Here is a 12,168-nt window from a genome sequence, read left to right on the forward strand (position 1 = left end):
ATGAGAGGTGACTTGATAGAGGGGTACAAGATGATGAGAGGCATAGATAGAGTGGATAGCCAGAGACTTTTTCCCAGGGTGGAAAGGGCTATCACCAGGGTGCATAATTTTAAGGTGATTGGAGGAAGGTTTCAGGGAGATGTCAGAGGTAGGTTCTTTACACAGAGAGTGGTGGGTGCGTGGAATGCACTGCCAGCGGTGGTGGTAGAAGCAGATACATTAGGGACATTTAAGCGACTCTTGGATAGGTACATGGATGATAGTAGAATGAAGGGTAGGTAGTTAGTTAGATCTCAGAGTAGGTTAAAGGGTCGGCACAACATCGTGGGCCGAAGGGCCTGTACTGTGCTGTACTGTTCTATGTTCTATGAGGGAGCACTGCACTGTCAGAAGGTCAGTATTGAGGGAATGCCGCACTGTCGGAGGGTCAGTACTGAGGGAGTGCTGCACTGTTGGAGGGTCAGTACTGAGGGACCGCCGCACTGTCGGAGGGCCAGTACTGAGGGAATGCCGCACTGTCGGAGGGTCAGTACTGAGGGAGTGCTGCACTGTCGGAGGGTCAGTACTGAGGGAGCGCCGCACTGTCGGAGGGCCAGTACTGAGGGAGTGCTGCACTGTCGGACGTTCAGTACTGAGGGAGTGCTGCACTGTCGGAGGGTCAGTACCGTGGGACGACCACACTTTCGGAGGGTCAGTACTGAGGGTGTGCTGCACTGTCGGAGGGTCAGTACTGAGGGAGTGTTACAATGTCAGAGGGTCACTACTGAGGGAGCACTGCACTGTTGAAGGGTCAGTACTGAGGGAGTGTTACAATGTCGGAGGGTCAGTACTGAGGGAGCACTGCACTGTCGGAGAGTCACTACTGAGGGAGCTCCGCACTGTCGGTGGGTCAGTACTGAGGGAGTGCCGCACTGTCGGACGGTCAGTACTGAGGCAGTCCCGCACTGTCGGAGGGTCAGTACTGAGGCAGTCCCGCACTGTCGGAGGGTCAGTACTGAGGGAGTGCTGCACTGTCGGAGGGTCAGTACTGAGGGAGTGCCGCACTGTCGGAGAGTCAGTACTGAGGGAGCTCCGCACTGTCGGTGGGTCAGTACTGAGAGAGCGTCGCACTGTCAGATGGTCAGTACTGAGGGAGCACCGCACTGTCGGAGAGTCAGTACTGAGGGAGCTCCGCACTGTCGGTGGGTCAGTACTGAGAGAGCGTCACACTGTCAGATGGTCAGTACTGAGGGAGTGCCGCACTGTCGGAGAGTCAGTACTGAGGGAGCTCCGCACTGTCGGTGGGTCAGTACTGAGAGAGCGTCGCACTGTCAGATGGTCAGTACTGAGGGAGCACCGCACTGTCCGAAGGTCAGTACTGAGGGAGTGCTGCACTGTCGGATTGTCAGTACTGAGGGAGTGCCGCACTGTCGGAGGGTCAGTACTGAGGCAGTCCCGCACTGTCGGAGGGTCAGTACTGAGAGGGCGTCGCACTGTCAGAGGGTCAGTACTGAGGTAGTGCTGCACTGTCGGAGGGTCAGTACTGAGGGAGTGCTGCACTGTCAGAGGGTCAGCACTGAGGGAGTGCTGCACTGTCAGAGGGTCAGTACTGAGGGAGGGCTGAACAGTCAGAGGGTCAGTACTGAGGGAGTGCCGCACTGTCGGAGAGTCAGTACTGAGGGAGCTCCGCACTTTCGGTGGGTCAGTACTGAGACAGCGTCGCACTGTCAGATGGTCAGTACTGAGGGAGCACCGCACTGTCCGAAGGTCAGTACTGAGGGAGTGCTGCATTGTCGGATTGTCAGTACTGAGGCAGTCCCGCACTGCCGGAGGGTCAGTACTGAGGCAGTCCCGCACTGTCGGAGGGTCAGTACTGAGAGAGCGTCGCACTGTCAGAGGGTCAGTACTGAGGGAGTGCTGCACTGTCGGAGGGTCAGTACTGAGGGAGTGCTGCACTGTCAGAGGGTCAGTACTGAGGGAGTGCTGCACTGTCAGAGGGTCAGTACTGAGGGAGCACTTCACTTTCGGAAGGTAAGTACTGAGGGAGAGTTACAATGTCGGAGGGTCAGTACTGAGGGAGTGCTGCACTGTCGGAGAGTCAGTACTGAGGGAGTGTCGCACTGTCGGAGGGTCAGTACTGAGGGAGCTCCGCCCTGTCAGAGGGAAGGTAATGAGGGAGCGCTGCACTTTCGGAGGGTCAGAACTGAGGGAGTGTCGCACTGTCAGAGAGACAGTACTGAGGGAGCTCCGCCCTGTCAGAGGGAAAGTAATGAGAGAGCGCTGCACTTTCGGAGGGAAAGTACTGAGGGAGTGCCGCACTGTCGGAGGGTCAGTACCGAGGGAGCACCGCACCTTCGGAGGGTCAGTACTGAGCGAGTGCTGCACTGTCGAAAGGTCAGTACTGAGGGAGTGTTACAATGTCAGAGGGTCAGTACTGAGGGAGTGTTACAATGTCTGAGGGTCAGTACTGAGGGAGTGCTGCACTGTCGGAGGGTCAGTACTGAGGGAGTGCTGCACTGTCGGAGGGTCAGTACTGAGGGAGCGCTGCACTGTCAGAGGGTCAGTACTGAGGGAGTGCTGCACTGTCGGAGGGTCAGTACTGAGGGAGTGCTGCACTGTTGGAGGGTCAGTACTGAGGGAGTGTTCCAATGTTGGAGGGTCTGTACTGAGGGAGCTCCGCACTGTCGGAAGGTCAGTACTGAGGGAGTGTTACAATGTCGGAGGGTCAGTACTGAGGGAGTGCTGCACTGTCGGAGGGTCAGTACTGAGGGAGTGCTGCACTGTCGGAGGGTCAGTACTGAGGGAGTGCTGCACTGTCGGAGGGTCAGTACTGAGGGAGTGCTGCACTGTTGGAGGGTCAGTACTGAGGGAGTGTTGCAATGTTGGAGGGTCTGTACTGAGGGAGCTCCGCACTGTCGGAAGGTCAGTACTGAGGGAGTGTTACAATGTCGGAGGGTCAGTACTGAGGGAGTGCTGCACTGTTGGAGGGTCAGTACTGAGGGAGCACTGCACCGTCGGAAGGTAAGTACTGAGGGAGTGCCGCACTGTCAGAGGGTCAGTACTGAGTCAGTACTTATTGGAGAGGATTCTGAGAGACAGGATTTATGATTATTTGGAAAAGCATGGTTTGATTAGAGACAGTCAGCATGGCTTTGTGAGGGGCAGGTCATGCCTCACAAGCCTTATTGAATTTTTTGAAGATGTGTCAAAACACATTGATGAAGGAAGAGCAGTGGATGTGGTGTATATGGATTTTAGCAAGGCGTTTGATAAGGTTCCCCATGGTAGGCTCATTCAGAAAGTAAGGAGGCATGGGATACAGGGAAAGTTGGCTGTCTGGATAAAAATTGGCTGGTCCATAGAAGTCAGAGGGTGGTAGTAGATGGAAAGTATTCAGCATGGAGCTCGGTGACCAGTGGTGTTCCACAAGGATCTGTTCTAAGACCTCTGCTCTTTGTGATTTTTATAAATGACTTGGATGAGGAAGTGGAAGGCTGGGTTAGCAAGTTTGCCGATGACATGAAGGTTGCTGGAGTTGTGGATAGTGTGGAAGGCTGTTGTAGGTTGCAACGGGACATTGACAGGATGCAGAGCTGGGCTGAGAAGTGGCAGATGGAGTTCAACCTGGAAAAGTGTGAAGTGATTCATTTTGGAAGGTCGAATTTGAATGCGGAATACAGGCTTAAAGACAGGATTCTTGGTAGTGTGGAGGAACAGAGGGATCTTGGGGTCCATGTCCATAGATCGCTCAAAGTTGCCACCCAAGTTGATAGGGTTGTTAAGAAGGCGTATGGTGTGTTGGCTTTCATTAACAGGGGGATTGAGTTTAAGAGCCGCGAGGTTATGCTGCAGCTCTATAAGGCCCTGGTTCGACCACACTTGGAATATTGTGTTCAGTTCTGGTCGCCTCATTATTGGAAGGATGTGGAAGCTTTAGAGAGGGTGCAGAGGAGATTTACCAGGATGCTGCCTGGACTGGAGGGCATGTCCTACGAAGAAAGATTGAGGGAGCTAGGGCTTTTCTCATTGGAGCGAAGAAGGATGAGAGGTGACTTGATAGAGGGGTACAAGATGATGAGAGGCATAGATAGAGTGGATAGCCAGAGACTTTTTCCCAGGGTGGAAAGGGCTATCACCAGGGGGCATAATTTTAAGGTGATTGGAGGAAGGTTTCAGGGAGATGTCAGAGGTAGGTTCTTTACACAGAGAGTGGTGGGTGTGTGGAATGCACTGCCAGCGGTGGTGGTAGAAGCAGATACATTAGGGACATTTAAGCGACTCTTGGATAGGTACATGGATGATAGTAGAATGAAGGGTAGGTAGTTAGTTAGATCTCAGAGTAGGTTAAAGGGTCGGCACAACATCGTGGGCCGAAGGGCCTGTACTGTGCTGTACTGTTCTATGTTCTATGAGGGAGCACTGCACTGTCAGAAGGTCAGTATTGAGGGAATGCCGCACTGTCGGAGGGTCAGCACTGAGGGAGTGCTGCACTGTCGGAGCGTCAGTACTGAGGGAGCGCCGCACTGTTGGAGGGTCAGTACTGAGGGAGCACTGCACCGTCGGAAGGTAAGTACTGAGGGAGTGCCGCACTGTCAGAGGGTCAGTACTGAGTCAGTACTTATTGGAGAGGATTCTGAGAGACAGGATTTATGATTATTTGGAAAAGCATGGTTTGATTAGAGACAGTCAGCATGGCTTTGTGAGGGGCAGGTCATGCCTCACAAGCCTTATTGAATTTTTTGAAGATGTGTCAAAACACATTGATGAAGGAAGAGCAGTGGATGTGGTGTATATGGATTTTAGCAAGGCGTTTGATAAGGTTCCCCATGGTAGGCTCATTCAGAAAGTAAGGAGGCATGGGATACAGGGAAAGTTGGCTGTCTGGATAAAAATTGGCTGGTCCATAGAAGTCAGAGGGTGGTAGTAGATGGAAAGTATTCAGCATGGAGCTCGGTGACCAGTGGTGTTCCACAAGGATCTGTTCTGGGACCTCTGCTCTTTGTGATTTTTATAAATGACTTGGATGAGGAAGTGGAAGGCTGGGTTAGCAAGTTTGCCGATGACAGGAAGGTTGCTGGAGTTGTGGATAGTGTGGAAGGCTGTTGTAGGTTGCAACGGGACATTGACAGGATGCAGAGCTGGGCTGAGAAGTGGCAGATGGAGTTCAACCTGGAAAAGTGTGAAGTGATTCATTTTGGAAGGTCGAATTTGAATGCAGAATACAGGCTTAAAGACAGGATTCTTGGTAGTGTGGAGGAACAGAGGGATCTTGGGGTCCATGTCCATAGATCGCTCAAAGTTGCCACCCAAGTTGATAGGGTTGTTAAGAAGGCGTATGGTGTGTTGGCTTTCATTAACAGGGGGATTGAGTTTAAGAGCCGCGAGGTTATGCTGCAGCTCTATAAGGCCCTGGTTCGACCACACTTGGAATACTGTGTTCAGTTCTGGTCGCCTCATTATTGGAAGGATGTGGAAGCTTTAGAGAGGGTGCAGAGGAGATTTACCAGGATGCTGCCTGGACTGGAGGGCATGTCCTACGAAGAAAGATTGAGGGAGCTAGGGCTTTTCTCATTGGAGCGAAGAAGGATGAGAGGTGACTTGATAGAGGTGTACAAGATGATGAGAGGCATAGATAGAGTGGATAGCCAGAGACTTTTTCCCAGGGTGGAAAGGGCTATCACCAGGGTGCAAAATTTTAAGGTGATTAGAGGAAGGTTTCAGGGAGATGTCAGAGGTAGGTTCTTTACACAGAGAGTGGTGGGTGCGTGGAATGCACTGCCAGCGGTGGTAGTAGAAGCAGATACATTAGGGACATTTAAGCGACTCTTGGATAGGTACATGGATGATAGTAGAATGAAGGGTAGGTAGTTAGTTAGATCTTAGAGTAGGTTAAAGGGTCGGCACAACATCGTGGGCCGAAGGGCCTGTACTGTGCTGTACTGTTCTATGTTCTATGAGGGAGCACTGCACTGTCAGAAGGTCAGTATTGAGGGAATGCCGCACTGTCGGAGGGTCAGTACTGAGGGAGTGCTGCACTGTTGGAGGGTCAGTACTGAGGGACCGCCGCACTGTCGGAGGGCCAGTACTGAGGGAGTGCTGCACTGTCAGAGGGTCAGCACTGAGGGAGTGCTGCACTGTCAGAGGGTCAGTACTGAGGGAGGGCTGAACAGTCAGAGGGTCAGTACTGAGGGAGTGCCGCACTGTCGGAGAGTCAGTACTGAGGGAGCTCCGCACTTTCGGTGGGTCAGTACTGAGAGAGCGTCGCACTGTCAGATGGTCAGTACTGAGGGAGTGCTGCATTGTCAGATTGTCAGTACTGAGGCAGTCCCGCACTGCCGGAGGGTCAGTACTGAGGCAGTCCCGCACTGTCGGAGGGTCAGTACTGAGGCAGTCCCGCACTGTCGGAGGGTCAGTACTGAGAGAGCGTCGCACTGTCAGAGGGTCAGTACTGAGGGAGTGCTGCACTGTCGGAGGGTCAGTACTGAGGGAGTGCTGCACTGTCAGAGGGTCAGTACTGAGGGAGTGCTGCACTGTCAGAGGGTCAGTACTGAGGGAGTGCTGAACAGTCAGAGGGTCAGTACTGAGGGCGTGCTGCACTGTCAGAGGGTCAGTACTGAGGGAGTGCCGCACTGTTGGAGGGTCAGTACGGAGGGAGTGCTGAACAGTCAGAGGGTCAGTACTGAGGGAGTGCTGAACAGTCAGAGGGTCAGTACTGAGGGAGTGCTGCACTGTCAGAGGGTCAGTACTGAGGGAGTGCTGCACTGTCAGAGGGTCAGTACTGAGGGAGTGCTGCACTGTCAGAGGGTCAGTACTGAGGGAGTGCTGAACAGTCAGAGGGTCAGTACTGAGGGAGTGCTGAACAGTCAGAGGGTCAGTACTGAGGGAGTGCTGCACTGTCAGAGGGTCAGTACTGAGGGAGTGCTGCACTGTCAGAGGGTCAGTACTGAGGGAGTGCTGCACTGTCAGAGGGTCAGTACTGAGGGAGTGCTGCACTGTCGGAGGGTCAGTACTGAGGGAGTGCTGCACTGTCGGAGAGTCAGTACTGAGGGAGTGCTGCACTGTCAGAGGGTCAGTACTGAGGGAGTGCTGCACTGTCGGAGGGTCAGTACTGAGGGAGTGCTGCACTGTCGGAGGGTCAGTACTGAGGGAGTGCTGCCATGGCGTGCGTTGGTCAACATTCCTGTTGCTACGGAGCTGATGACAGAATTCCAGACTTCCTGTCCTCTGATGCCCTATCAGTGACCCCTGGGTGACCCTCCCACTGATCCACTCTCTGCCAAACCCTCCTGTGCATGGACAAACCAATGACGACATCTTTCTCTCTCTTTCTTTCTCTCCCTCTCCTCTTTTTCTCTCTCTCTCTCTCTCTCTTTGTCACTCTTTTCTCTTCGTGCATTGTGTGCTATTCCCTCCAGATGTCAGACTGGGGCAGTGCAATCACATCTTTCATCGCTATCCCACAGAGACATGGGGGAGAATAATATTATTCCACTTTCCACCAGCTACTCTCACTCTCCGTTCCTGGATCCATCTAATCCTGCAATACAGACGGAGGCCATTCGACACATCTCCTTTATGCCAGCCCCTTGGCAGAGTAATTCCCACTCTGTACTGTCCCTTTCTCCCTCAATCTTTCCCCAGCTAACTGTGATCTCTCTGTCACGGGGCAAATATAGTTCAATGTAGAGAAATGTGAAGTGATTCCTTTTGGTAGGAAGAACATGGAGAGAAAATATAGAATAAAGGGTACAATTCCAAAGGGGGTGCAGGAGTAGAGGGAACTGGGTGGAGATGTGCAAAAATCATTGAAGGTGTCAGGACAGGTTGAGAGCTCGGTTAATAAAGCACACAGTATCCTGAACCTTATTAATAGGGACATCGAGTATAATAGCAAGGAAGTTATATTGAACTTGGAAAAGACACCAGTTCGGCCTCAGCTGGAGAATTGTGTCCAATTCCATAACTTTAGCGAAGACATGAGAGCACTGCAGAGATTACAGAAAACATTCACAAGAATGGTTCCAGGGATGAGGAACTTCAGTTATGAAGATAGATTGGAGAAGTTAGGACTGTTTTCCTTGGAGAAGAGAAGGTTGAGAGGTGATTTGATAGAGGTAATCAAAATCATGAGGGTTCTGGACAGAGTAGATAGAGAGAAACGTTTCCCACTCGTGAAAGGAACGAGAACAAGAGGGCACATATTTAAAGTATTTGGCAAGAGAAGCAAAAGTGACATGAGGAAAACCTTTTTGACAACGAGTGGTTAAGGTCTGGAATGCACTGCCTGAGAGTGTGGTGGAGGCAGGTTCAGTGAGTGTTTAGGATCTGGAATGCACTGTCTGAGAGTGTGGTGGAGGCAGGTTCAGTGTGTGTTTAGGATCTGGAATGCACTGTCTGAGAGTGTGGTGGAGGCAGGTTCACTGAGTGTTTAGGATCTGGAATGCACTGTCTGAGAGTGTGGTGGAGGCAGGTTCAGTGAGTGTTTAGGATCTGGAATGCACTGTCTGAGAGTGTGGTGGAGGCAGGTTCTGTGTGTGTTTAGGATCTGGAATGCACTGTCTGAGAGTGTGGTGGAGGCAGGTTCAGTGAGTGTTTAGGATCTGGAATTCACTGTCTGAGAGTGTGGTGGAGGCAGGTTCAGTGAGTGTTTAGGATCTGGAATTCACTGTCTGAGAGTGTGGTGGAGGCAGGTTCAGTGTGTGTTTAGGATCTGGAATGCACTGTCTGAGAGTGTGGTGGAGGCAGGTTCAGTGTGTGTTTAGGATCTGGAATGCACTGTCTGAGAGTGTGGTGGAGGCAGGTTCAGTGAGTGTTTAGGATCTGGAATGCACTGTCTGAGAGTGTGGTGGAGGCAGGTTCAGTGAGTGTTTAGGATCTGGAATGCACTGTCTGAGAGTGTGGTGGAGGCAGGTTCAGTGTGTGTTTAGGATCTGGAATGCACTGTCTGAGAGTGTGGTGGAGGCAGGGTCAGGGAGTGTTTAGGATCTGGAATGCACTGTCTGAGAGAGTGGTGGAGGCAGGTTCAGTGTGTGTTTAGGATCTGGAATGCACTGTCTGAGAGTGTGGTGGAGGCAGGTTCAGTGAGTGTTTAGGATCTGGAATGCACTGTCTGAGAGTGTGGTGGAGGCAGGTTCAGTGAGTGTTTAGGATCTGGAATGCACTGTCTGAGAGTGTGGTGGAGGCAGGTTCAGTGTGTGTTTAGTATCTGGAATGCACTGTCTGAGAGTGTGGTGGAGGCAGGTTCAGTGAGTGTTTAGGATCTGGAATGCACTGTCTGAGAGAGTGGTGGAGGCAGGTTCAGTGAGTGTTTCGGATCTGGAATGCACTGTCTGAGAGTGTGGTGGAGGCAGGTTCAGTGAGTGTTTAGGATCTGGAATGCACTGTCTGAGAGTGTGGTGGAGGCAGGTTCAGTGAGTGTTTAGGATCTGGAATGCACTGTCTGAGAGTGTGGTGGAGGCAGGTTCAGTGAGTGTTTAGGATCTGGAATGCACTGTCTGAGAGTGTGGTGGAGGCAGGTTCAGTGAGTGTTTAGGATCTGGAATGCACTGTCTGAGAGTGTGGTGGAGGCAGGTTCAGTGAGTGTTTCGGATCTGGAATGCACTGTCTGAGAGTGTGGTGGAGGCAGGTTCAGTGAATGTTTAGGATCTGGAATGCACTGTCTGAGAGTGCGGTGGAGGCAGGTTCAGTGAGTGTTTAGGATCTGGAATGCACTGTCTGAGAGTGTGGTGGAGGCAGGTTCAGTGAGTGTTTAGGATCTGGAATGCACTGTCTGAGAGTGTGGAGGAGGCAGGTTCAGTGAGTGTTTAGGATCTGGAATGCACTGTCTGAGAGAGTGGTGGAGGCAGGTTCAGTGAGTGTTTAGGATCTGGAATGCACTGTCTGAGAGTGTGGTGGAGGCAGGTTCAGTGAGTGTTTAGGATCTGGAATGCACTGTCTGAGAGAGTGGTGGAGGCAGGTTCAGTGAGTGTTTAGGATCTGGAATGCACTGTCTGAGAGTGTGGTGGAGGCAGGTTCAGTGAGTGTTTAGGATCTGGAATGCACTGTCTGAGAGTGTGGTGGAGGCAGGTTCAGTGAGTGTTTAGGATCTGGAATGCACTGTCTGAGAGTGCGGTGGAGGCAGGTTCAGTGAGTGTTTAGGATCTGGAATGCACTGTCTGAGAGTGTGGTGGAGGCAGGTTCAGTGAGTGTTTAGGATCTGGAATGCACTGTCTGAGAGTTTGGTGGAGGCAGGTTCAGTGAGTGTTTAGGATCTGGAATACACTGTCTGAGCTGTGATGGAAGCAGGTTCAGTGAGTGTTTAGGATCTGGAATGCACTGTCTGAGAGTGTGGTGGAGGCAGGTTCAGTGAGTGTTTAGGATCTGGAATGCACTGCCTGAGACTGTGATGGAGGCAGGTTCAGTGAGTGTTTAGGATCTGGAATGCACTGTCTGAGAGTGTGGTGGAGGCAGGTTCAGTGAGTGTTTCGGATCTGGAATGCACTGTCTGAGAGTGTGGTGGAGGCAGGTTCAGTGAATGTTTAGGATCTGGAATGCACTGTCTGAGAGTGCGGTGGAGGCAGGTTCAGTGAGTGTTTAGGATCTGGAATGCACTGTCTGAGAGTGTGGTGGAGGCAGGTTCAGTGAGTGTTTAGGATCTGGAATGCACTGTCTGAGAGTGTGGTGGAGGCAGGTTCAGTGAGTGTTTAGGATCTGGAATGCACTGTCTGAGAGAGTGGTGGAGGCAGGTTCAGTGAGTGTTTAGGATCTGGAATGCACTGTCTGAGAGTGTGGTGGAGGCAGGTTCAGTGAGTGTTTAGGATCTGGAATGCACTGTCTGAGAGAGTGGTGGAGGCAGGTTCAGTGAGTGTTTAGGATCTGGAATGCACTGTCTGAGAGTGTGGTGGAGGCAGGTTCAGTGAGTGTTTAGGATCTGGAATGCACTGTCTGAGAGTGTGGTGGAGGCAGGTTCAGTGAGTGTTTAGGATCTGGAATGCACTGTCTGAGAGTGCGGTGGAGGCAGGTTCAGTGAGTGTTTAGGATCTGGAATGCACTGTCTGAGAGTGTGGTGGAGACAGGTTCAGTGAGTGTTTAGGATCTGGAATGCACTGTCTGAGAGTGTGGTGGAGGCAGGTTCAGTGAGTGTTTAGGATCTGGAATGCACTGTCTGAGAGTTTGGTGGAGGCAGGTTCAGTGAGTGTTTAGGATCTGGAATACACTGTCTGAGCTGTGATGGAAGCAGGTTCAGTGAGTGTTTAGGATCTGGAATGCACTGTCTGAGAGTGTGGTGGAGGCAGGTTCAGTGAGTGTTTAGGATCTGGAATGCACTGCCTGAGACTGTGATGGAGGCAGGTTCAGTGAGTGTTTAGGATCTGGAATGCACTGTCTGAGAGTGTGGTGGAGGCAGGTTCAGTGTGTGTTTAGGATCTGGAATGCACTGTCTGAGAGTGTGGTGGAGGCAGGTTCAGTGAGTGTTTAGGATCTGGAATTCACTGTCTGAGAGCGTGGTGGAGGCAGGTTCAGTGAGTGTTTAGGATCTGGAATTCACTGTCTGAGAGTGTGGTGGAGGCAGGTTCAGTGTGTGTTTAGGATCTGGAATGCACTGTCTGAGAGTGTGGTGGAGGCAGGTTCAGTGAGTGTTTAGGATCTGGAATGCACTGTCTGAGAGTGTGGTGGAGGCAGGTTCAGTGTGTGTTTAGGATCTGGAATGCACTGTCTGAGAGTGTGGTGGAGGCAGGTTCTGTGTGTGTTTAGGATCTGGAATGCACTGTCTGAGAGTGTGGTGGAGGCAGGTTCAGTGTGTGTTTAGGATCTGGAATGCACTGTCTGAGAGTGTGGTGGAGGCAGGTTCAGTGAGTGTTTAGGATCTGGAATTCACTGTCTGAGAGTGTGGTGGAGGCAGGTTCAGTGAGTGTTTAGGATCTGGAATTCACTGTCTGAGAGTGTGGTGGAGGCAGGTTCAGTGAGTGTTTAGGATCTGGAATGCACTGTCTGAGAGTGTGGTGGAGGCAGGTTCAGTGAGTGTTTAGGATCTGGAATGCACTGTCTGAGAGTGTGGTGGAGGCAGGTTCAGTGAGTGTTTAGGATCTGGAATGCACTGTCTGAGAGTGTGGTGGAGGCAGGTTCAGTGAGTGTTTAGGATCTGGAATGCACTGTCTGAGAGTGTGGTGGAGGCAGGTTCAGTGAGTGTTTAGGATCTGGAATGCACTGTCT

Source organism: Heterodontus francisci, unplaced genomic scaffold (genome assembly GCF_036365525.1).
Source record: "Heterodontus francisci isolate sHetFra1 unplaced genomic scaffold, sHetFra1.hap1 HAP1_SCAFFOLD_780, whole genome shotgun sequence".
Taxonomy (NCBI): domain Eukaryota; kingdom Metazoa; phylum Chordata; class Chondrichthyes; order Heterodontiformes; family Heterodontidae; genus Heterodontus; species Heterodontus francisci.